The sequence below is a fragment of the Nicotiana tabacum genome, chromosome 11 (assembly GCF_000715075.1).
Source record: "Nicotiana tabacum cultivar K326 chromosome 11, ASM71507v2, whole genome shotgun sequence".
Classification (NCBI taxonomy): Eukaryota; Viridiplantae; Streptophyta; class Magnoliopsida; order Solanales; family Solanaceae; genus Nicotiana; species Nicotiana tabacum.
The window spans coordinates 180,861,995-180,888,569 of NC_134090.1; the positions used below are offsets into that span (position 1 = coordinate 180,861,995).

At 37.5% G+C, this 26,575-nt stretch overlaps 1 long non-coding RNA gene across 1 annotated transcript; it reads right to left on the bottom strand.

Moving 5' to 3' along the window:
* Window positions 1-19,574: 19,574 nt before the first annotated feature.
* LOC142166606 (uncharacterized) lies at window positions 19,575-21,941 on the bottom strand. The gene is made up of 2 exons (XR_012697010.1): window positions 21,316-21,941; window positions 19,575-19,673 (listed from the first exon to the last, which is right to left on the bottom strand). It is a non-coding gene; the product is annotated as an uncharacterized LOC142166606 (long non-coding RNA).
* Window positions 21,942-26,575: the final 4,634 nt, after the last annotated feature.

A 26,575-nucleotide genomic window follows, 5' to 3' on the forward strand; every position in this document is an offset into this window, starting at 1 on the left:
TGTAAGTGTTTTTACGCTATCGAATCATCTAAAGAATGTTTACAATATCAGTAAAAATTTCAACGAATACGAGATGAAATAATTCTCATATTCATATTTTGATTATTTTCTACATTAATTTGTAATATCTGACCACCTTCTAGAAATTGTGTTAAAGTCAAAGTCGTGTCAAAGAGTGGAGGGCACTAAGAATCAATGGAGTAGTTAAGTGGTAGCCAAGAGGAGGACCCAAAATTTTAACACGAAAAGCCGAACATTGAAGGATAAGATCCAGACACTCATTGAAAACAAGGTCATATAGGCGAAGGAAGCCGCACCTAATGTCCGCAACAATCCATTCCCTGATCATAGAGGTGACGGTGTACATATTATAGAAACAAATGAAGAATGAGACGTTGAGGGGTTAATCGGACTTATCCGAGAAGACGATGACTTTATGGTTGCAGTCACACTTAAGAGTACCATTATTCTTTTTATTATCGCCTCTACAGATTTTTAGTATTTAGGGTGGCAAGTTATTTATCATAATCCTTTCTGGGGCTCCTATGATCTTTGTTGTTACAAATAGGTCCGCCACATAAACATAAGTAGTTTTGCCAACAGAGAGTCAAGTGTTCATAACTTTTGACCCATGTGGGGTTACAATATATTAAGTGTATATGTTAAACTGTCAAAAATAGTAGGTGTCAATGATTGGCAGCAACTATTTAATATAGTTGTATTGAAATCTGTGGGCGACTGTATTCTATGGTATACAATCTGTGGCAATTCCCAACAGGGCAGCTAAGCCTAAACCATTCAATAATGAGTCCCAAATTATGACATAGTTATATGCCCGGTCATATTTAGCGAGGAAATTTGAAGCCTAATGCTCTCCATAAAACAATGTACTTAATCGGAGAGTTATTTGCCTGGTCATAAGTTCAATAAACACATTTACCACAACCTCAGTTTTAAAAGGCAGAATTGACGGAGCACTCGTAATACACCCCTAAGCTTATGTGTGGGACTTAGTTCGGTAAGACTTACGCCTCGGCCATCGGGGCTTACGCCCCGGACACGCCCAACGCCCATCTTACTGGGCTCGTCTAATAGAACTTTATGTAACTGTATGTAACTAACCTTGTAAATCCTCAAATTTTCTTAATAAATCGCTGACTATTTAAAATTACTTTTTTTAATTATAAATCATTAAATTGAGAGTATTTTATGTCATAATTAAAATAAAAATTATTGCACGTTATCCAGTAAGACTGCTATGATAGTTAATCTTAAATAAATCTTTCAATTAAAAAGTATTTATTTATTAACTTTTCTTATGTCTTTACTATATAATAGTCCATAAAATTTTTTATAATTATTTTTCTAAATATTAATTTTTTCACGTTTACGAGATACAATACTTAGTAACTATTTACAAATAATTAGTTATCATGATATTGTATGGTGAATTATGTGTCACTTTATTAACTTGTTGAAACTTAAAAATGAATAATGCTAGAGAATAATATTTAAATTGTGAATTATGTTTTTATATAAATTCTCTTTCAAATAGAAAGCATATTAAATAAAAGGATTATTTTAAGAAAAATATCAAATTATAATATCGAAATTCTTTCAAAATTCATTACTCCTTAGCACACACACACACACACACACACACACACACACACACACACACATATATATATATATATATATATATATATATATATATATATATATATATATATATATATATATATATATATTATGTGTCATTTTATTAATTTGTCGAAACTTAAAAATAAATGATGTTAAAGAATCATATTTAAATTGTGAATTATGTTTTCATATAAATTCTCTTTCAAATAGAAAGCATATTAAATAAAAGGAGTATTTTAAGAAAAATATCAAATTATAATATTGAAATTCTTCAAGATTCATTACACACACACACACACACACACACACACACACACACACACACACACACACACACACACACACACACACACACACACACATATATATATATATATATATATATATATATATATATATATATATATATATATATATATATATATATATATATATATATATATATATATATATATATATATATATATTGTATGGTGAATTATGTGTCACTTTATTAACTTGTTGAAACTTAAAAATGAATAATGCTAGAGAATAATATTTAAATTGTGAATTATGTTTTTATATAAATTCTCTTTCAAATAGAAAGCATATTAAATAAAAGGATTATTTTAAGAAAAATATCAAATTATAATATCGAAATTCTTTCAAAATTCATTACTCCTTAAGACACACACACACACACACACACACACACACACACACACACACACACATATATATATATATATAAGATTTCGTATGGAATACATTACTTTTGATGTTTGAGTTATAACGACATTACATCTAATTTGTATATTATGATATATGTCATACTTTTCGTATTATTCTGTATACAGTGGAATCGAAGGGTCCAATTCCTCATCGTCGAGGCACCCCAGAAGATCATCTCGAAGCCTCGAGGATGCAAGGCTATGTTCGAGTTCTTTCCATCGAGGTTCATTGACGCCCGACCTTGGAACGATATTGACCGCGGCTTCGGTAGAAACAGGGAGTTCCCAAGGCGCATGAAAAAAGCCGACAAAGACTAGTAGGCTAGTCCTGACACAAATCTAGGCGTTAAGCTGTACTATCTCCATATCTTTGTAATAAATGCATTATGTACTATGTTAAGACTCCCCTCTTATATAAAAGAGATCCTTGTCATTTTGTAAAAAACAAATTGCTCCTATCGCTCCATAAAAAATATACAAAAACATTCTCCCTGTTCTATAATACATTCTCCATAAAATGCGTATTGATCATAGCAAGGCGATGACTATTGTTCCTTAGGTCTCTTTTGATGGACCAACAAAGTTTTAAATGATCTGGGTCCGGTGACCCGGGCACATACCACTGGTGTGGGCACAAAATTTTTGAAATCTGGCGGAATATTGGTTTTATGGACCTAAAATGCCAAAAGACGAGTAACGGTCATGGCAAAACCATGACTATTGTTTGTTTGGTCGAGTTGAAGGGCCGGAAAAATATTAGGCGATCTAGGTTAGGTGGCCTGGGCCCATGCCACCGGCGTGGGCTATAGCACACAAAATCTGCGAATTGGGCAAAATTCCAATTTTGTGGCCCTAAAACGCTAAAAATGATAACGGTCACGTCGAGGCGGTAACTATTGTTCCTTAGGTCATTTTTAAATGGCTGGCAAAGTTTTAGGCGATCCATTCTGGGGTCCCGAGCTTATGCCATCGGCATGGGCTAAAGCACATGAAAATCTGCGAATCGAGCAAAATTCCAATTTTATGTCCCTAAATCACTAAAAATGATAACGGTCACATCAAGGCAGTAACTATTGTTCCTTAGGTCGTTTTAAAGGGCCGAAAACGTTTTATGCTATCCATTTTGGGGACCCGGGCTCATGCTACCGGCGTGGGCTAAAACATATGAAAATCTGAGAATCGGGCAGAATTCCAGTTTTTAGGCCCTAAAAATTGAGTAACGGTCATAGCGAGGCGGTTACTATTGTTCCTTTGGTCATTTTTGATAGTCCAGCAAAGTTTTAGATGATTCATGTCCGGTGGCCCGAGCCCATGCCACTGGCGTTGGCTATTACACACGAAAATATAGAAATTGGGCGGAATTCCAATTTTATGGCACAAAAATACCAAAATATGCGTAACGGTCATGGCGAGGCGGTGACTATTATTCCTTAGGACATTATTTTGGGTCGGTAAAGTTTTAGACGATCCTCGTCTGGTGGCCGGGCTCATGCCACCGGCGTGGGTTATAGCATACGAAAATTCGGGAATCGGACAGAATTTCAATTTTATGGTCCTACAATGCCAAAAAGCTGATTAACGGTCATAGCGAAGCTATGACTATTGTTACTTAGCTCGATTTTGATGGGTTGGCCAAATATTAGGCGATCTGGGTCCGATGGGCCTTGCCCATGCCACCGGCATGGTATATTGTTCACGAAAATCTGGGAATCGTGCAAAATTCCAGTTTTATGGCCCTAAAACGCAAAAAAACGAGTAACGGTTACAACAAGGTGGTAATCATTGTTTCTTAGGTCATTTTTGAATGGGCGGTAAAGTTTTAGACGATATAGGCCTGGTGGCTTAGCCCCATATCACTGGCATGGGCTATAACATACGAAAATCTGGAAATCGGGCGGAATTCTAGTTTTATGGCCATAAAATGCCAAAAAATGAATAATGATCAATGATGAGGTGACTATTGTTCCTTAAGTTATTTTTGATAGGCCGTTTAATATTTTAGACAATACAGGTACGGTGGCCCGGGCCCATGTTATCAGCGTGGGCTACAGCACAGGAAAATCTGGGAATCGGGCATAATTCCAGTTTTATGGTCCTAAAACGCCAAACAATGAGTAATGGTCATGGAAAGGTAGTGACTATTGTTCCAAAGGTCATTTTTGATGGGCCGACAAAGTTTTAGACGATTCGGGTCGGGTAGCCTGGGCCCAATCCACTGGCGTGGGTTATAGCGCACAAAATTTTGGGAATCGAGCAGAATTATAGTTTTATGGCCCTAAAACGCTAAAATACGAGTGACGGTCATGGTGAGGTGATGAATATTGTTCCTTAGGTCTATTTTTATGGGCCAACAAAATATTAGGCAATCTAGGTCCGGTGGCCCGGGCCCACACCACCGGTGTATAGCATACGAAAATCTAGATCGGGCAAAATTCAAGTTTTATGACCTTAATAAAAAACGAGTAACGGTCACGGCGAGATGGTGACTGTAGTTCCTTAGGTTTTTAATTTGATGGGCCAGCAAAATTTTATGTGATCCGAGTCCGGTAACCCAAGCCCATACCACAACCATGAGCTATTATAGTATAAGAAAATATAGGATTCGGGCAAAGTTCTAGTTTTATGGCCCTAAAATACCAAAAAATAAGTAACGGTCATGGAGAGGTAGTGACTATTATTTCTTAGATCATTTTTGATGGGCCAGCAAAATTTTAGGCGATCCTTGTCTGGTGTCCAGGGCTCATTCCATTGACGTGGGCTATAACACATGAAAATATGGGAATCGGGCAAAATTCAAGTTTTCTGGCGCTAAAACACCAAAAATGAGTATTAGTCATGGTGAGGCGGTGACTATTGTTCCTTAAATCATTTTTTATGGCTGACAAAGGTTTATACGATTCGGGTCCGATGTCCTGGGTCCATGCCACCGGCGTGAATTATAATACACGAAAATATAGGAATCGGGTGGAATTCCAATTTTATGGCACAAGAATGCCAAAAACTATGTTACGGCCATGGCGAGGTAGTGAATATTGTTCCTTAGGTCGTTTTTGATGGACCGACATAGTTTAGATGATCCACGTTCGGTGTCCTAGGCCCATGCCACCGCTTGGGCTATAGCATATGAAAATCTGGGAATCGGGCAAAATTCCAGTTTTATGGCCATAAAATGCCAAAAATGCATAACAATCATGGCGAGGTGATGTCTATTGTCCGTGAGGTCGATTTTGATGGGCCGGCAAAATTTTATCCTATTCGGTTTGGCCCGGGCCCATGCCCCCGGTGTGGGCTGTCACACCTCCTTTTTCCGCCCCGCGAGGGTGCGTGGGAGTTTTTCCAATTAAAGGACAGTCGAAACGGGATTTATTTGTTTTGTTTCAGAGTCGCCACCTGGGAATTTTAAGGCGTCCCAAGTCACCAATTTTTAATCCCTGAATCGAGGAGAATATGACTCTGTTTGTTATTCTGCGAACCAGAAATCCTGAATAAGGAATTCTGTTAATCCGGAAGAAGGTGTTAGGCATTTCCGAATTCCGTGGTTCTAGCACGGTCGCTTAACTGTTATTATATTTGACTTTGATTTATTAAATGCATATTTATTGCCCAATTTTATTGTTACCGCTTCTATTTAGACTGCTTGTAATTAAGGACCCTTCTTCGAATCGAATCACGCATACGTGTATCCGTTTTATATATTATATATTTTTTAACGTGAAAAATCGTGTTACGCGTACGTATACACAATGATATTGATAATATAATTTATTTATTTATTTTCGAAATTTTTATTTATTTATAAAAATAGACTTAAGTTCGAAATTGTGCTTAAAATAAAATTAAGAACGTCTGTCGCTCTTGTATGATTAAATAGTGAACTGCACATCTCAGGTTATATGAAATTAATTTGATATTCTCCGAAGAACCCCTTTTTAATAAAAATTTGCTCGAAGTTGCGCGAACGCATAATCCGAAATGCCTTTAGAAGTATAATCAAGTCACGCGAATGCATCCCTAATTATGCAAATTAGTTTGGGTCGCATAAATGCGTACCCATGTTTAAGAATGGAATTATTATTATACCGCGCCTAAAGCAATTAGCGTTTTATTTACTTTGGGGAAGGCCGTGAAATTTGTTAAACGGCCCATCCGAAGTCTAAGTAATCAATTAAACAGTTATTGAGGGCCCCGCAATTAGTGTGTTTTATTGGGCGAGGCTCATCTCATTTTATTAAAAAAAAATAGTCCTAAAATGCCTACATTTTCCGTTGAAATTTTTTTTACAAAATAAAGAGAAAATGTCTTAATTTATTTACATGTTATTACCTAGTTACATTATACTAGGCATGTTCTCAATTTGTCAAATTAAAAATAGCAATCCAATTTTAATCCTAGACCATTTACATGCTGAACTTAACCAATATTATTTAACTAAACAATATTTCTACCAAATTCTTACTAGATGGCCTATTCGTTTGATTTTTACTTGACGAAGTTACTACACCATTTATTTATTTTTGGCAATATATAGGTAGTTCAATCGTTAAGCTATCGTTGGATATTCCACTATATGTATTAAATAGCTACACGATTCTGATTTTTTTGCAAACTAAATAAATTATACATACATATAAAATTCAGAATATAATTAAAACTAATTCGAAATTTCAACTATTTATTTTTTCGTATTCATGCTTCATATTCGGATTACAATAACCAGCTTTCAGTTGTGTACCTGATATCGGAAGCAAAAGAAAATGATGATAAGAATCAGCAACAGTAATAACAATACAACAACAACAGTCCAGCAGCAGTAACAACCCAGTAACAGACCGGTGGAGTAGTAATCCCAAAAACAAAAGCTTTAAGCTTTAAATGAAACAACAACCATTAATACTAATTTCAAACAAAGAAAGAAAGCAGTAGATTTTTTTTTAGTTTTATTTTATTTTGAAAGCTTAAATATTTTTCGGAATTTTTCTCTCTTCTATTCTCTGTCCGTTTTTTTCTCTCTATCTGTGTGTGTATTTTTTTCGTATCTCTCTCCCTATTTCTGTCTCTTATGTCTTGTGTTCAAGACTTCATCTTATAACCCATCCCATAAACCTTTCAATTAATTAAAATCCATACTTTTTCTCTACCCAACCCATTATCTTTCCACTCATCCCCATTACATTAAATAAACATATCACACCACCCCATTATATTTTGTCCCCCATGCTTCATTTAAAATAATGCAAGATTCCCCCTTTAAATTAAATCTTGTCCCCCCTTTATATTAAACAACTATATCACAACCCACCCCATTTCATTTTGTCCCCCATGCTTCAAATAAACAATTTCAAAATGTACAATTCCTAAACTACCCCCTCCGACCTTACTGAAATTACCAAACTACCCCTGAACGTACTACAAATTTACCAAACTACCCATCAGCTATAACACATCAATTAATCAAACTTAACCAAAATATAGACAATATGATCAATTTCTAACAATGTTTAAACAACAATATGAACACGGATGAACATCATAACAACAATATCACATGAACACGATTTTAACAACATTTCAACAACAAAGCACATGAACATGATTTCAACAACATTTCAACAACAAATCACATGAACACAAATTGAACAATAAAGAACAACTAAAATTTGATTGAACAATATTTTAGCAACAAACAATCCTATTTTCGGATTCAACAACAACAACAAACAAGTATATTTTGATTTCTAAATTCAATAATATTGAACTTAAAATCAACTACTCTAACAACATTATAACAACAATTCCTATATTAAACTTTATGAGACAAATTCAAGAAATAATCACAAATGGTAAACAAGAAATCAAACTATACAAAATTCGGATTCAAGATCATCCAAACAAAGTATGAACATGAATGAATCTATTTTAACACAACAAACATGACGGATTAAACGATTAAATCAATATATTTCCTTTAACACAACTAAATTCTTTTTAGACAAATAACAAGATTGACGAATAAACAATTATGAACTTAAGCTTGAACTTAACAATATTAACAATTTCTAACAATACATAAACACATGAAACAAATTGAAGAAATAGTTAATTAAATTTCAATTTGAATCTAACAAACATCAAACTAACAAATATTCACTTAAACAATAATACAAACATGAAATGAATATGAAAACAACTAATTAAACTTCTATTTTGAAATCTGAAAATTAATTTAACAAAGCACATGAACATGAACAAACTAGAAAAATGATTTCAACGATGAACAACGAACAAAACAAGAATTGAATTCTTTAACGATTTTAACTTCGAGAAATATAAAAACGAAATATGGACAAAATAAAACTCAAAAACAACTAACCGGAGATGAATCAACGAAGAACTTTGATTGTAAACAAATCTGTCCGAGCCTCGACCAAAGCTCGAACAAATGACGACGAAGACGAAGAGAAGATGCAGGCAAAAAACAGCAGCAGCGGCAAGCATGTTTGGTGAAGGTCAACGAGCTGTTCGTCGTCGATGGAGCAGTGGAAACGCAGCAACAATGGAGGACAAAAAGCAGCAACAATGGAGGACAAAAAACAGCAGCAATGGAGGACAAAAACAGCAGCAATGGCGAAGAGAAAAGGACGCAGCAGCAGCGACATGGATGACGCAGAAACAGCTGCGACGATGGTTGTTTGGACGCGACGAAGATGGTGTAGCTGCTGGGAGTCATTGCTGCTCGTCATGGCTGCTCGTTCATGGCTGCTTGGGGCTGTTTGAAGTCGTCCATGACTGGACGTGGTGAAGAAGACGACGAAGAAACAAGGGGGGGGGGGGGGGACAACCATGGATGTCGAAGTTTGAAGGTGGTCGTTTGGTTTTAATGGCGGACGGGGGTCGATTTGGGTGGTCCGACGAGGGGTTGTGCGTGTGTGCGAAGGTGAGGCAGAGGGGGAAAGGGTAGCTGCCATGGTTTCTTGCTTGAAGCTTTTAGGAAGAAGAAGAAAGAAAGAGGGGGGGGGGGCGGATCTCTTAGTCTAGGGTTTTCTTCTTTTATTTTTTTTTGTTTTGTTTTTGTTTTGTAAGAAATGAAAGACAAAGTGGGTTTGGGTCTTTTGGGTTATGGACCGGGTCGACCCAGTTCGAAATGGACTGGGTCGTAGGGAAGATTGGGCCATTTTTTGGGCTTGTGGCTTAAATTTGAAGAAGAGGCCCAATTCCGACTTTCTTTATATTTTCGCTCTCTTTTCTTCTTTTATTTCTCTAAAACTAAATTATAAAAATACTTAAACTATTATTAAGAACTAAATTAAGTTATAAAAGCGCAAATTAACTCCCAATAACAATTAACGCACAATTAAGTATTAATTAAGCATAAAATTGTATATTTGGACATTAAATGCTAAAAATGCAAACGATGCCTATTTTTGTAAGTTTTTTAATTTTTGTAAAACAAATTCAATTACTAACAATTGTAGAATTAAATCTTACATGCAAAATGCGACATATTTTTGTATTTTTTATTAATTTAGCAAATAAACATGCACAGACAAATGCAAATAATTATTCAAAATATCACAAAATTGCACACCAAAGAAAAATCATTTTATTTTTGAATTTTTTGGGAGTAATTCTCATATTGGGCAAAAATCACGTGCTTATAGCTGCCCCTCTTTGCCCGAAGACACGAAGGGTTTTCGTGCAAAGATAAAGCGAGCGATTTTTTGCCCATCCGAGTACTCCGTGTGAAGCATTTTTTGAAAAAGATTTGACCGAACCTTTGCTTCAAAGGTTTCCTACATATCCTAGGCTAAACAGGAATCAGGTCAATGTAGTTCGGGAAGTTTTGGTAGCTGGGACTACCGGGGAACTGCATTGTTACTGTTGTTGCATGCTATTACCACTGCTTACCGATCTCCTTGTTACACCATGCTTAAAAGAAAACAAGAATCTAGGCTAGAGTACAATTTGTTTTTGTTGCCTTGCTTCCTTGTCTGCTTGCATTTCTTCCGGTGCTGTTCTTCTTTTGACACATGTACTTGAGTTTGTACTGTGACCTCTTGTTGCAACCTTTTGTTTCCCGGTGCTGGGGATTTTTATTGTTTCCTGCTGGGGATTCCTATTGTAACCCTCTGTTTTATTGTCCTCTGACTTGATTTTGAAATGTATGCCTCTGTTATCTGGGCGGGCTCCCAACTTCAATACTTGAAAATTAAAGACTTGAAATGTATGCCTCTGTTATTTGGGCGGGCTCCCAACTTCAATGCTTGAAATATAAAGACTGAAATGTATGCCTCTGTTGTCTGGGCGGGATCCCAACTTCAACAACTGAAATGTAAAGACTGATATGTATGCCTCTGTTATCTGGGCGGGCTCCCAACATCAATAACAACTTTAGAAATAAACGTCATTCCTCTCTTCAGGCGGGCTCCTGACTTCAACCAATACATTGCCATTCCTTTCTTTAGGTTGGCAATATTTCAACAACTTTTTTAAAAAACGCCTTTCCTCTCTTCAGGCGGGCTACTGACTTCAACAACAACTTTGAAAATAATCACCATTCCTCTCTTCAGGCGGGCTCCTGACTTTAACCGATACATTGCCATTCCTTTCTTTAGGTTGGCAAGATTTCAACAACTTTTAAAAACGCCTTTCCTCTCTTCAGGCGGGCTCCTGACTTCAACAACAACTTTGAAAATAATCGTCATTCCTCTCTTCAGGCGGGCTCCTGACTTCAACCAATACATCGCCATTCCTTTCTTTAGGTTGGCAAGATTTCAACAACTTTTAAAAATGCCTTTCCTCTCTTCAGGCGGGCTCCTGACAACAACTTTGAAAATAATCGCCATTCCTCTCTTCAGGCGGGCTCCTGACTTCAAACAATACATCGCCATTCCTTTCTTTAGGTTGGCAAGATTTCAACAACTTTTAAAAATGCCTTTCCTCTTCTTCAGGCGGGCTCCTGACAACAACTTTGAAAATAATCGCCATTCCTCTCTTCAGGCGGGCTCCTGACTTCAAACCATACATCGCCATTCCTTTCTTTAGGTTGGCAAGATTTCAACAACTTTTTAAAACGCCTTTCCTCTCTTCAGGCGGGCTCCTGACAACAACTTTGAAAATAATCGCCATTCCTCTCTTCAGGCGGGCTCCTGACTTCAAACCATACATCGCCATTCCTTTCTTTAGGTTGGCAAGATTTTCAACAACTTTTAAAAACGCCTTTCCTCTCTTCAGGCGGGCTCCTGACAACAACTTTGAAAATAATCGTCATTCCTCTCTTCAGGCGGGCTCCTGACTTCAAACCATACATCGCCATTCCTTTCTTTAGGTTGGCAAGATTTCAACAACTTTTTAAAACGCCTTTCCTCTCTTCAGGCGGGCTCCTGACTTCAACAACAACTTTGAAAATAATCGTCATTCCTCTCTTCAGGCGGGCTCCTGACTTCAACCAATATATCGTCATTCTGTTCTTCAGGGGGGCTCCTGACTTCTTCTTAAATTCTTCATCCTCGTTCTCCAGGTGGACGCCTGACTTCTTCTCAAATTCTTCATCCTCATTCTCCAGGTGGACGCCTGACTTCTTCTTCAATTTTTTCATCCTCGTTCTCCAGGTGGATGCCTGACTTCTTCTTAAATTCTTCATCCTCATTCTCCAGGTGGACGCCTGACTTCTTCTTTAATTCTTCATCCTCATTCTCCAGGTGGACGCCTGACTTCTTTAATTCTTCATCCTCATTCTCCAGGTGGACGCCTGACTTCTTCTTCAATTTATTTTTCATCCTCATTCTCCAGGTGGACGCCTGACTTCTTCTTAAATTCTTCATCCTCATTCTCCAGGTGGACGCCTGACTTCTTCTTTAATTCTTCATCCTCATTCTCTAGGTGGACGCCTGACTTCTTCTTCAATTTTTTTTTCATCCTCATTCTCCAGGTGGACGCCTGACTTCTTCTTCAATTTTTTCATCCTCATTCTCCAGGTGGACGCCTGACTTCTTCTTTTCTTTTCTTTTTCCTTCGCTCTGCTTTGTTCTTGCTTGCTGGGGATAGTACCACTGTGGGAGTCTCCTTTCTTCCCCTCCTTCAAATTCAATTTTTTTTTTTAGAATTTATTTTCTCTCAACACTGCTGGGGATAAAAGTGTTATCTTCTTGGGGTAACGTTGTTGAGGATAACGCTGCTGGGGAATTTTATCCCTTCAAATCGATGCTTCATTCTTCTGGAAGCTGCTGGGGATGATAATGGCTTTTTGCTTTTCTGAGCACAAGCGTCATCCCTTTATTCTGTCTGCTGGGGATCAATTTCCTCCATTGGAAACTTATTATGTTGGGGGCAACCCTGGTTCAAAGACCACCTCCTTGGTGCTATCTTTATTCTTCCCCAAATGGGTACCTGATTTTCCAGAAAATTTTCTAACTGAAAAGAAAATTTTCTGCCCCAGTTTGACAATCTTTCTTGCGGCATGCATTTCCGACATCAATGCCATTTCCTTTACCTATTTTAACTCAAACAAAATTTGCTAGCTTAAAGCGTGGTAGTTGGTTGTGATACTCCACTGGGATGGCTTTTCCCTTTCTCCTTCCTTGCTCTGCATTCCACCAGGGACGATATTATTTGCTGGGGATAATCCTTTTCTGCTAGGGATATCCCTCTTCTTTCGTGACATGGCTCGGAGACTTGCATTTTTTCGACCTTTTAGTCTCGCATGAATTTTCCAAGTCATGCTTATTGCTCTCCTTGTTTGTCCACGGGCCTTGGCCTTGAGGTTTTAATAACCTCTGATTTTGGCAAGGATATCCCTCTTGACACTCGTTGATCTTTTTGTCAATTCCCTTTTGCTGGGGATATCTTTTTTGACACTGGCCTCGCGCTTGTTCCTTGCTGACTATACCATTTGTATGTATTAGTCAGATCTTATCTTGGAAAGCTAATGGCCTATTTTGAAGTCATTTCCCACTGGTTCTGACCAAACAGACTCTACTGGAGAATTTCTATGAAAGGAAAAGGTAAAAGGGAACAGAATAAAAGACAACGGAAAAAGATGACTCTTTAACAAAAGAAACTATAAATAAAAACCTATCAAACGCAAATACCGACTCTAATGGTCATGACATGCACATGTGGCCTATCCTTCGTCATCAATCGTCTTTCGAGATCTTCCCTTGACTTGGTGATTCCCCATCTGATTCCCAATCTTATTCGACTTGTAGTGGCCGAAGGGTTTTCACTATCAAGCCTCTCTCATTTTGGTTTTTCTCTCAGCTTGCATCGCCTTATGGTGTCCGTAAAGATTTTCACCGATAAGACTCTCTCATTTGTATCACTTTCCAGTTGGGGATTTGGAGTGTTGCCGGTATGACTCTCTGCTGGAGATTAGAGTCCTTTCTGCGGTGGAACAGAATGTTATGTTCGCCGGTAAGACTCTCATTTGTCTGACTTGGCATCTTTTGCAGACTGATCAGAAGGTCTTTCTTTGGACCGTAATGTGGGTTTTTTGGATAGGCTTAGAAATAAAGGGTATTAAAGGCTAAAAAACAAATCAATTTGGGGTTCAAAATTACAACCTTCGAAATCATATTTGTTTATAACAAGTGCAACCCTTGCCCCAGTTTCTTGCTTGGGGATTATTTATTTATTATATATTTTTTTAAATTTTTTGGTTACACTATGCATACTACGTACATTATGCGCACTATGCACCCTATGACCGAGCCGTGAAGCGCCTACGTATCCTCTTTGAGGAATCAGGTCAAACGTAGTTCCCAATTCCTCTTTTTCATTTGACTTTCTTTTGTTTTTTTTTTCATTTTTCTTTTTCTTTTTCGTTTTTTTTTTGATTTTTTCTTTACCTTCCAGGCTCGTATTTCCTAGTCATTGCTATTGATTCCGAACGAGGGGTATGAAAGAAAATAAATAAGGCTCAAAAGGGGTAACGAAGGATAAAGTGTTTAGGTAGCAGAACAAAATGCCTTCGTCATTCCAGTCTTCAAAACATGTCAAGTGCAAACAACACAATTGAACATAGATTTATAGTCTCTTCCGATGGTGCTGGACTTGACAATTATGTTAAACACTTGCTTTTTCATTTGTCATTTCTAAAGCACTGCTGGGCGACACTCTCACTCTCATGCACGACCCTCATGCCAATTTGGCGAATCTTGCATTTAACGGTTTTCTTTATGTTTTACTTGCCCCAGTTCCACATGGCTCGGGTTTCAAATAATATCAAACTGTTCTTATTTCCCTTAGATGCTTTGATCACCTCTCCAGGGTTTTATGATTAACTTTAAAGACTAGGCCCAAACTGTGTGCGCATGTCATGTCCCTAGAATCGGCATTGAACAAAAATGACAAAAGGACTAAATAAAAAGATGACTGGAAATAATAAAAGACCCGCTTTTGTATTAGACTTCCGGCGAAATGGTTAGAAAAACAAACAAAACAACCAGAATAAAATCTTAACACAACATCAACGAGACTTAAACAAACTGATACGACAAAAATGGAAAGATAAGAAGGTTTGACACAAGACAATATTCGGATTACAACCCTAAGAATAATCCGGATAATAGAAATGACAACAAAATAAACCACCAATAGCTTCTCTCTTGCTAACCAAGGAACGGAGCGTCCTCCCATTTTATCAAAATTGGCATCTTAGCCACTAAGCTTTGCATTAGTATTGCCAAGACCATTATCAGCTTCCATATCATCAACCTCCGTCAATAAGTTCTCGATAGGGTTTGAGTGCTCCATGTTACTGTTATCGATCACAATCCGCCCTTCTTGGATCATTTTCTCTACTTCCCTTTTCAAATTACGACAACTCTCAATGTTGTGCCCTATGACATTGGAGTGGTACGCACATTGCGCTGCCGGATCAAAGTTTCTTGCATGTGGATCTGAAGTATATGTGGGGAGCGGCTCAATCAAGCCAGCATGCTTTAGCCTTTCAAACAGACTTGCATAAGATACTCCGATAGGGGTGAGAGCCTTTCCTCGTTTCAGCAACCTTTCGTTCCTAAATGCTTGATTGGGCCGGAAACCTGATCCAGGGGGCTTCCGGTAGGCTTGTGAGGGTGGATAGGCCTTCTGTGGAGCTGGGTATTTGGAAAGTGAAGCCCATCTTTGGGAACCTCGTGGAGAGAAGTAGCATTGGCGAGGGGAGTAGCGTGGACGAGTTATGGAGCTACTCGGGTAGCTAGGAAAGCTGTCATAAGTGGGTTGGGATGGAGAGTATGGGGGATGGGTAATGCCAGAGTTTGAAAAGCTTGGCGGTGGTGGGGGTGGTGCTTTCCCAGTTATCCATGCCTGATACATGTCTGCCACATGTTGTCTAAGCATTTTCACTTCTTCTACCAACCCGTTGTTCTGTTCGACCAATTGTTGTCGGTCATCAGTACCGACCCATCCTGTTTTGATGTTCTGTGTCATTTGCTTTGCAGGGAGGAGTTACCACAACCAACCACTTTTCTATATATGAACACAACAAAAGGAAGCCAGCACATTAGTGTCAGGGCATTTGACAGATAATCATATATTAGAGATGCAATACACCTAAGCAATTAAACTGTTCTATCAGAAATGCGATGCACTTGCGCTTTCCTTTATTTTTCTTTCTTCCCTTTTTTTTTCTTTTTCAGTGGTGGTCGAATCTTATAGAGATTGCCTACGTATCATGACCCCGCATGAATCAGACCTTGCGTAGTTCGGACCAATAAAAGATAAGCAATACTAATCATTTTTTTTCAATTTTCATATTGGGTTTCAAAGGTTTAAAAATGACCTACAAACTTGAAAATCAAACGACCCACATATTATAATCAAAAGTTTTACAAACTCCAAAACAAACGGCCAGCTTCCTTTCTCCGTTTGACAAATGCAACCAAACGGTTATTTTTGCAAATGTGGCCCCGTCCAAATTTTGAGGCCGGAGAGGATTATTTTATGACACTTTACACACTTGTCCGTTCTTTTACGAAAATAGTCTTTCGACAACTGAAAGATACTCTGAGGCTATTTCGGCAAGAACGGTTTAAGACGCGGCCGAAGCTGGCTCGGCTTATTATGACAAAATTCAAACGGTATTCACCTGACCGCCGACTATTTATTTTTATTTTTTTTTAAATTACAATAAAAACCTGGTGTTGCAAACACGGCCCTTCAGCGCCTCGGGGACGAAGATTTTTAAGGCTGTGTGGGTCAACTAGACCAAAATCCTAAACATGACCCAAAAGGTGGTTGTTTATGCAAAGTCGGCCTTCTGGCGTCCCATTCGGGAACATTCGGCTATGTCTTGATAAAACAACGTCACCCGACTTCTTTATGACTCTTAAAATTTGACATATTTTTTTTTTGGCTATTTTGTTTTAGCAAAAAGTGGAGGCTGGACACTGCCCGACTTATTTATGAAAAAAAATTAAAATTTTGACATGTTTTTTATTTATTTATTGGTTTTTGGCTATTTTAGCAAAAATGGGGGTTGGACCCGATGAGGGTTGCCTACGTATCTCACATCCGGTGAGAATCAAACCCGCGTAGTTCGGGCAGGTCATGAATAAAGTAAATAAACTAATTTTAAATTATTTTTTTTTGAATTTGTAAAAGAACTGCTTTAAAAGAAGAAATGAAGTATATATATATATTTTTTTTGGATTTTTGATTGATTTTCTTTTTGAAAGAAAGATTTCTAAGAATTCCTTTTCTTTTGATTTGAACTTTGAGAATTTCAAAAGTAAAAGGAAGATATATTTTTTTTTATTCTAAGAAGAAAGAAAATATTTTTTTGGAATTTTACCTTTAATAAAAGAAATGCTTTCTAAAAAAATATTTTTTTTGAATTTTGAATTTTCTTTTCAATTTTTAAAGAAGAAGGAAAATATTTTCGAATTTGCAACAAATAAAACTTGGGTTATATATATTTGCAACAAATAATAAAACCACTTTTAACGCGACTCTTTTTATTTTATTATTTTTATTTTTATTTTGGTATCTAAACAAATAAATAAATAAAAACTCATTTTAAAAACAAAACTCTTTTTCATTTTCATTTTTTATGGCAAGACAAACTATTTTTTTTTAATTTGTTTTTTTTTAAAAACAAGACAGAACAACGACTCTTTTTTTTTCTATTTTTCCTTTAATAAAACAAATTAATAAAACATTTTTTTTTCATTTTCTCAAAATTTCGGCAGGGTTTTGACAGTTATTTGGGCATTGTTTTTTTTTTCAAAAATAAACAATCAATTCCCTAACCGCTATTTTTTTTCAATTTTAAAAAATTATTCCTGATATTCAAAAGTCAGTCAGCACACAAGTACGAATCAAATAAATGCGCAAGTAGGAGCAAGTAAGATGCATCAGGATGGTCATTTTCATTTTTTGGTACATCTGTCCTAGACAGACCCAACCCCTGTGTTGAGTCTCCAAAGTCAAATGCACGTGATCCAAACAAACGCTCCTACAGGGATCCGGCATGAAGCTGAGTTATTCTAAGTGAAAAAAACTGAGGCATATTGATCTAGCCCTGGCTTACCCAAACGGACAGTTTGAGCCGAAGCGGGGGCAACGTACCGGGAGCACAAAAGTCTACCTGGCCTAGTTACTTGTCCCAACTTCGTCTTATTTGGTATGACTTTAACAGAAAGGTGGGCCACGCGCACGTGTGCACCATAAATTTAGAAGACTCAGAAAGAAGGGGGTTTCGTAGCAATTGTATATGCACAATTCAAATAATATTAAAGCGGTAAAAGCATCATTTAGCACATTAGGCATATATCATGTAAAAATCAGATAATAAATAAAGTCAACTATAACAGTTATTTTAAGCTCGAATTTCTAACCCTGAACCAGTGGTTCTGGGTTTTAGCACTTGAAGTTCCTGGTGTCACACCTCCTTTTTCCGCCCCGCGAGGGTGCGTGGGAGTTTTTCCAATTAAAGGACAGTCGAAACGAGATTTATTTGTTTTGTTTCAGAGTCGCCACCTGGGAATTTTAAGGCGTCCCAAGTCACCAATTTTTAATCCCTGAATCGAGGAGAATATGACTCTGTTTGTTATTCTGCGAACCAGAAATCCTGAATAAGGAATTCTGTTAATCCGGAAGAAGGTGTTAGGCATTTCCGAATTCCGTGGTTCTAGCACGGTCGCTTAACTGTTATTATATTTGACTTTGATTTATTAAATGCATATTTATTGCCCAATTTTATTGTTACCGCTTCTATTTAGACTGCTTGTAATTAAGGACCCTTCTTCGAATCGAATCACGCATACGTGTATCCGTTTTATATATTATATATTTTTTAACGTGAAAAATCGTGTTACGCGTACGCATACACAATGATATTGATAATATAATTTATTTATTTATTTTCGAAATTTTTATTTATTTATAAAAATAGACTTAAGTTCGAAATTGTGCTTAAAATAAAATTAAGAACGTCTGTCGCTCTTGTATGATTAAATAGTGAACTGCACATCTCAGGTTATATGAAATTAATTTGATATTCTCCGAAGAACCCCTTTTTAATAAAAATTTGCTCGAAGTTGCGCGAACGCATAATCCGAAATGCCTTTAGAAGTATAATCAAGTCACGCGAACGCATCCCTAGTTATGCAAATTAGTTTGGGTCGCATAAATGCGTACCCATGTTTAAGAATGGAATTATTATTATACCGCGCCTAAAGCAATTAGCGTTTTATTTACTTTGGGGAAGGCCGTGAAATTTGTTAAACGGCCCATCCGAAGTCTAAGTAATCAATTAAACAGTTATTGAGGGCCCCGCAATTAGTGTGTTTTATTGGGCGAGGCTCATCTCATTTTATTAAAAAAAATAGTCCTAAAATGCCTACATTTTCTGTTGAAATTTTTTTTACAAAATAAAGAGAAAATGTCTTAATTTATTTACATGTTATTACCTAGTTACATTATACTAGGCATATTCTCAATTTGTCAAATTAAAAATAGCAATCCAATTTTAATCCTAGACCATTTACATGCTGAACTTAACCAATATTATTTAACTAAACAATATTTCTACCAAATTCTTACTAGATGGCCTATTCGTTTGATTTTTACTTGACGAAGTTACTACACCATTTATTTATTTTTGGCAATATATAGGTAGTTCAATCGTTAAGCTATCGTTGGATATTCCACTATATGTATTAAATAGCTACACGATTCTGATTTTTTTGCAAACTAAATAAATTATACATACAGATAAAATTCAGAATATAATTAAAACTAATTCAAAATTTCAACTATTTATTTTTTCGTATTCATGCTTCATATTCGGATTACAATAACCAGCTTTCAGTTGTGTACCTGATATCGGAAGCAAAAGAAAATGATGATGAGAATCAGCGACAGTAATAACAATACAGCAACAACAGTCCAGCAGCAGTAACAACCCAGTAACAAACCGGTGGAGTAGTAATCCCAAAAACAAAAGCTTTAAGCTTTAAATGAAACAACAACCATTAATACTAATTTCAAACAAAGAAAGAAAGCAGTAGATTTTTTTTTAGTTTTATTTTATTTTGAAAGCTTAAATATTTTCTCGGAATTTTTCTCTCTTCTATTCTCTGTCCGTTTTTTTTCTCTCTATCTGTGTGTGTATTTTTTTTTCGTATCTCTCTCCCTATTTCTGTCTCTTATGTCTTGTGTTCAAGACTTCATCTTATAACCCATCCCATAAACCTTTCAATTAATTAAAATCCATACTTTTTCTCTACCCAACCCATTATCTTTTCACTCATCCCCATTACATTAAATAAACATATCACACTACCCCATTATATTTTGTCCCCCATGCTTCATTTAAAATAATGCAAGATTCCCCCTTTAAATTAAATCTTGTCCCCCCTTTATATTAAACAACTATATCACAACCCACCCCATTTCATTTTGTCCCCCATGCTTCAAATAAACAATTTCAAAATGTACAATTCCTAAACTACCCCCTCCGACCTTACTGAAATTACCAAACTACCCCTGAACGTACTACAAATTTACCAAACTACCCATCAGCTATAACACATCAATTAATCAAACTTAACCAAAATATAGACAATATGATCAATTTCTAACAATGTTTAAACAACAATATGAACACGGATGAACATCATAACAACAATATCACATGAACACGATTTTAACAACATTTCAACAACAAAGCACATGAACATGATTTCAACAACATTTCAACAACAAATCACATGAACACAAATTGAACAACAAAGAACAACTCTAATTTGATTGAACAATATTTTAGCAACAAACAATCCTATTTTCGGATTCAACAACAACAACAAACAAGTATATTTTGATTTCTAAATTCAATAATATTGAACTTAAAATCAACTACTCTAACAACATTACAACAACAATTCCTATATTAAACTTTATGAGACAAATTCAAGAAATAATCACAAATGGTAAACAAGAAATCAAACTATACAAAATTCGGATTCAAGATCATCCAAACAAAGTATGAACATGAATGAATCTATTTTAACACAACAAACATGACGGATTAAACGATTAAATCAATATATTTCCTTTAACACAACTAAATTCTTTTTAGACAAATAACAAGATTGACGAATAAACAATTATGAACTTAAGCTTGAACTTAACAATATTAACAATTTCTAACAATACATAAACACATGAAACAAATTGAAGAAATAGTTAATTAAATTTCAATTTGAATCTAACAAACATCAAACTAACAAATATTCACTTAAACAATAATACAAACATGAAATGAATATGAAAACAACTAATTAAACTTCTATTTTGAAATCTGAAAATTAATTTAACAAAGCACATGAACATGAACAAACTAGAAAAATGATTTCAACGATGAACAACGAACAAAACAAGAATTGAATTCTTTAACGATTTTAACTTCGAGAAATATAAAAACAAAATATGGACAAAATAAAACTCAAAAACAACTAACCGGAGATGAATCAACGAAGAACTTTGATTGTAAACAAATCTGTCCGAGCCTCGACCAAAGCTCGAACAAATGACGACGAAGACGAAGAGAAGATGAAGGCAAAAAACAGCAGCAGCGGCAAGCATGTTTGGTGAAGGTCGACGAGCTGTTCGTCGTCGATGGAGCAGTGGAAACGCAGCAACAATGGAGGACAAAAAGCAGCAACAATGGAGGACAAAAAACAGCAGCAATGGAGGACAAAAACAGCAGCAATGGCGAAGAGAAAAGGACGCAGCAGCAGCGACATGGATGACGCAGAAACAGCTGCGACGATGGTTGTTTGGACGCGACGAAGATGGTGTAGCTGCTGGGAGTCATTGCTGCTCGTCATGGCTGCTCGTTCATGGCTGCTTGGGGCTGTTTGAAGTCGTCCATGACTGGACGTGGTGAAGAAGACGACGAAGAAACAAGGGGGGGGACAACCATGGATGTCGAAGTTTGAAGGTGGTCGTTTGGTTTTAATGGCGGACGGGGGTCGATTTGGGTGGTCCGACGAGGGGTTGTGCGTGTGTGCGAAGGTGAGGCAGAGGGGGAAAGGGTAGCTGCCATGGTTTCTTGCTTGAAGCTTTTAGGAAGAAGAAGAAAGAAAGAGGGGGGGGGGGCGGATCTCTTAGTCTAGGGTTTTCTTCTTTTATTTTTTTTTTGTTTTGTTTTTGTTTTGTAAGAAATGAAAGACAAAGCGGGTTTCGGTCTTTTGGGTTATGGACTGGGTCGACCCAGTTCGAAATGGACTGGGTCGTAGGGAAGATTGGGCCATTTTTTGGGCTTGTGGCTTAAATTTGAAGAAGAGGCCCAATTCCGACTTTCTTTATATTTTCGCTCTCTTTTCTTCTTTTATTTCTCTAAAACTAAATTATAAAAATACTTAAACTATTATTAAGAACTAAATTAAGTTATAAAAGCGCAAATTAACTCCCAATAATAATTAACGCACAATTAAGTATTAATTAAGCATAAAATTATATATTTGGACATTAAATGCTAAAAATGCAAACGATGCCTATTTTTGTAAGTTTTTTAATTTTTGTAAAACAAATTCAATTACTAACAATTGTAGAATTAAATCTTACATGCAAAATGCGACATATTTTTATATTTTTTATTAATTTAGCAAATAAACACGCACAGACAAATACAAATAATTATTCAAAATATCACAAAATTGCACACCAAAGAAAAATCATTTTATTTTTGGATTTTTTGGGAGTAATTCTCATATTGGGCAAAAATCACGTGCTTACACGTATATCATTATTGTCCAGTTTACTAGGCTTATGGACCCACGAAAGAATCTCGCCTTTTAATACATCAAAACAATAAATGATACACACAACTAATAATAATTATATCAAGTTGCCCAAGCTAATGCCACCGGCGTGGCTACAACACACGAAAATCTGGGAATCGGGCAGAATTCTAGTTTTATGGCACTAAAATGCCAAAAAATATGTAATGGCCATGGCGAGGCAGCGCCTATTGTTCCCTAGGTCATTTTGGATGGACCAAAAAAATTTAGGCGATCCGGGCCCATGCCACCGGCGTGGGCGATAGCCCACGAAAATTTGAGAATCAGACGGAATTTTAATTTTATGGCCCTAAAACGGTAAAAAAGGAGTAACGGTCATGGAAAGGCGGTGCTCATTTTTTTATTAGGTCATTTGGGATGGGCCAACAAAATTTAGGCGGATCCATGTCTAGTGGCCTAGCCCAACGCCATCGGCGTAGGCTATAACATACGAAAATCAAGGAATGAGGTAAAATTCCAGTTTTGTGACCCTAAAATGCTAGGAAATGAGTAACAATCAAGGCGAGATGGTGAAAATTGATCATTAGGTCACTTTTTATGGGCCGGCAAAATTTAATATGATCCAGGTCTGGTGGCCCTGGCCGATGTCACCGGTGTGGGCTATAGCACATGAAAATCTGTAAATCGTGCGGAATTCTAGTTATATAGCTCTAAAACGCGAAAAAATTATTAAAGCTCATGGCTAGGTGGTGACTATTGTTCCTTAGATCATTTTTTATAGGTTGGCAAAATTTTATGCGATCCGGGTCCGATGGCCCAGGTCCATGCCTCTAGCGTGGCTGCAGCACACGTAAATTTGGGAATCAGGCGGAATTCCAGTTTTATGGCCCTAAAATGCCATAAAACGAGTAACGGTCATAGAGAGATAATGACTATTGTTCCTTAGGTCATTTGGTATGGGCTGTCAAAATTTTAGGCGATCCGAGTCTGGTGGTCGGGGCCTAAGCCACCAGTGTGGGCTATAACACACGAAAATTTGGGATCAGGCAAAATTCCAGTTTTACGGCCCTAAATCGCAGAGAAACGAGTAACAATCATGGTGAAGCGGTGAAAATTGATCCTTAGGTCATTTATTATGGGCTGGAAAATTTTTATGCGATATGGGTCCTGTGTCCCGGGCATATGCCACCGGCATGGGCTATAGCACACGAAAAATTAGAAATTGGACAGAATTCCAGTTATATGGCCCTCAAAGACAAAAAAACGAGTAATGGTCATGGAGATGTGGTGACTATTGTTCCTACGGTTATTTTTGTTGGTCCGGCAAAATTTTATGTGGTCCAGGTCCGGTGGTCCGGGCCCATGCAACTCGCGTGGGTTATAGCACGAAAATATGGGAATCGGGAACAATCCATATTTATGACCCTAAAATACCAAAAAATGAGTAACGGTCATAGCAAGGCGATGACTATTGTCCCTTAGATTGTTCTGGATACGCCGGCAAAATTTTAGGTGATCCTTGATCAGTGGCCCAAGCTCATGCCACCGGTGTGGCCTATAGCACACGAAAATCTGGGAATCGGGTAAAATTCCAATTTTATGGCCCTAAAACGCAAAAGTCGAGTATACGTCATGGTGATGTGCTGATTATTGTTGCTTAGGTCATTTTTAATGGGGCGGAAAGGTTAAGACGATACGGGTCCGGTGACCCGGGCCCATGCCACTAGTGTGGGCTATAACACACGAAATTTTGGGAATCGAGTGGAATTCCAGTTTTATGGCACTTAAATGCCATAAAATATTTAACGGTCATGTCGAGGCGGTGACTATTGTTCCTTAGGTCATTTTTGATTGGCCAGCAAAATTTTAGACGATCCGGGTCCTGTGGCCAGGGCACAGGCCACAGGCGAGGGCTATAGCACATAAAAATCTTGGAATTCGGCGGAGTTCTAGTTTTGTGAAATGAAAATGCCAAAAAATGCATTACGGTTATGGCGAGGCGATAATTACTGTTCCTTAGGTCATTTTTATGGACCTGCAAAGTTTTAGACGCTCTGGGTCCAGTGGCCAAGGCCCATGCAACCGGCGTGGGCTATAGCGCACGAAAATTTAGGAATCGGGCGAAATTTTAGTTTTATGGCCCTGAAATGCTAAAAACGAGTAACGGTCATGTCAAGGCAGTGACTATTGTTCCTTAGGTCAATTTTGATAGGGCGACAAAATATCAAGTGATCTGGGTCCAGTGGCCCGGGCCCATGCCACTAGCGTAGGCTATAACATACAAAAATCTTGGAATCAAGCAAAATTCAAGTTTTATGTCCCTAAATGCTAAAAAATGAGTATCGGTCACGGTGAGGTAGTGACTATTGTTCCTTAGGTTATTTTTCAATGGCTGGCAAATTTTTAGACGATCCGGGTCTGGTGGCCTAGGCCCATGCCACCTGCGTGGGCTATAGCATACGAAAATTTGGAAATCAGGCAGAATTTCAATTTGATGACCCTAAAACGCCAAAAAATGAGTAACGGTCATGGCAAAACGGTGACTATTGTTCCTTAGGTCGATTTAATGGGCCGTCAAATATTAGGTGATTTGGGTCCGGTGGCCAAGGGCCATGCCACTGGCGTGGGATATAGCTCACGAAAATCTGGGAGTTAAGCAAAATTCCAATTTTATGGTCTTAAAACGAGTAACGATCACGGCGAGGCGGTGACTACTATTCCTTAGGTCATTTTGGATTGTCCGTAAAAGTTTTAGACGATCCAGATTCGGTGGTCCGGGCCCATACCACTGACGTGGGCTATAACACACGAAAATCTGGAAATTGGGCAAAACTCAAATTTTATGGCCTTAAAACTCCAAAAAAAGGAGTAACAGTCATGGAAAGGAGGTGACTATTGTTCCTGAAGTCATTTTTGATGGGACGATAAAATTTTGTGCGATTCGGGTCCGGTGGCCCGGGACGATGCCACTGGCATGGGCTATAGCACATCAAAATATGGAATCAGGTGGAATTCTAGTTTTATGGCCCTAAAACGCCAAAAATGAGTAACAGTCATAGAGAAGCGGTGACTATATTTTCATAGATTGTTTTTGATGGGCGGGTAAAATTTAGGCCATCCTTGTCCGATGGCCCGAGCTCATGCCACCAGCGAGGGCTATAACATACGAAAATCTAAAAATTAAGCAGAATTCTAGTTTTATGGCCCTAAAATACCAAAAACGAGTATCATTCATGGAGAGGCGGTGACTATTGTTCCTTGGGTCATTTTTGATAGGACAACAAAGTGTTAGACGATTCAGGTCCTATGGCCTGAGCCTATGCCACAGGCATAGGCTATAGCACACAAAAATATAGAAATCAGGCGGAATTCTAGTTTTATGGTACAAAATGCCAAAAAATGCATAACGGTCATGACGAGGAAGTGACTATTGTTCCTTAGGTTATTTTTGATGGACCGGAAATATTTTAGAAGATACGGGTCCGGTGGCACGGGCCCATGCCACTAGTGTGGCTATAGCACACGAAAATTCTAGAATCGGGTGAAATTTCAGTTTTATGGCCCGAAAACACCAAAAAATGAGTAACAGTCATGGCAAGGTGGAAAATATTGTTCATTAGGTCGATTTTAATTGGCTGACAAAATATTAGGCGATCTGGATCCGGTGGCCTGGACCCATGCCACCAGCGTGGGCTATAGCACATGAAAATCTCGGAATCGGGCAAAATTCTAGTTTTATGGCCCTAAAACGCTAAAATATGAGTAACGATCATGGCGAGGTGGTGACTATTATTCCTTAGGTCATTTTTGAACTGCCGTCAAAGTTTTAGGCGATCCTTGTCTGGTGCCCTGGGCTTATGCCACCGACGTATGCTATAGCACCCAAAATCTGGGAATCAGGCGGAATTCCAGTTTTATGGCCCAAAAATGCTAAAAAAGAGTAACGGTCATGGTGAGGCAGTGACTATTATTACT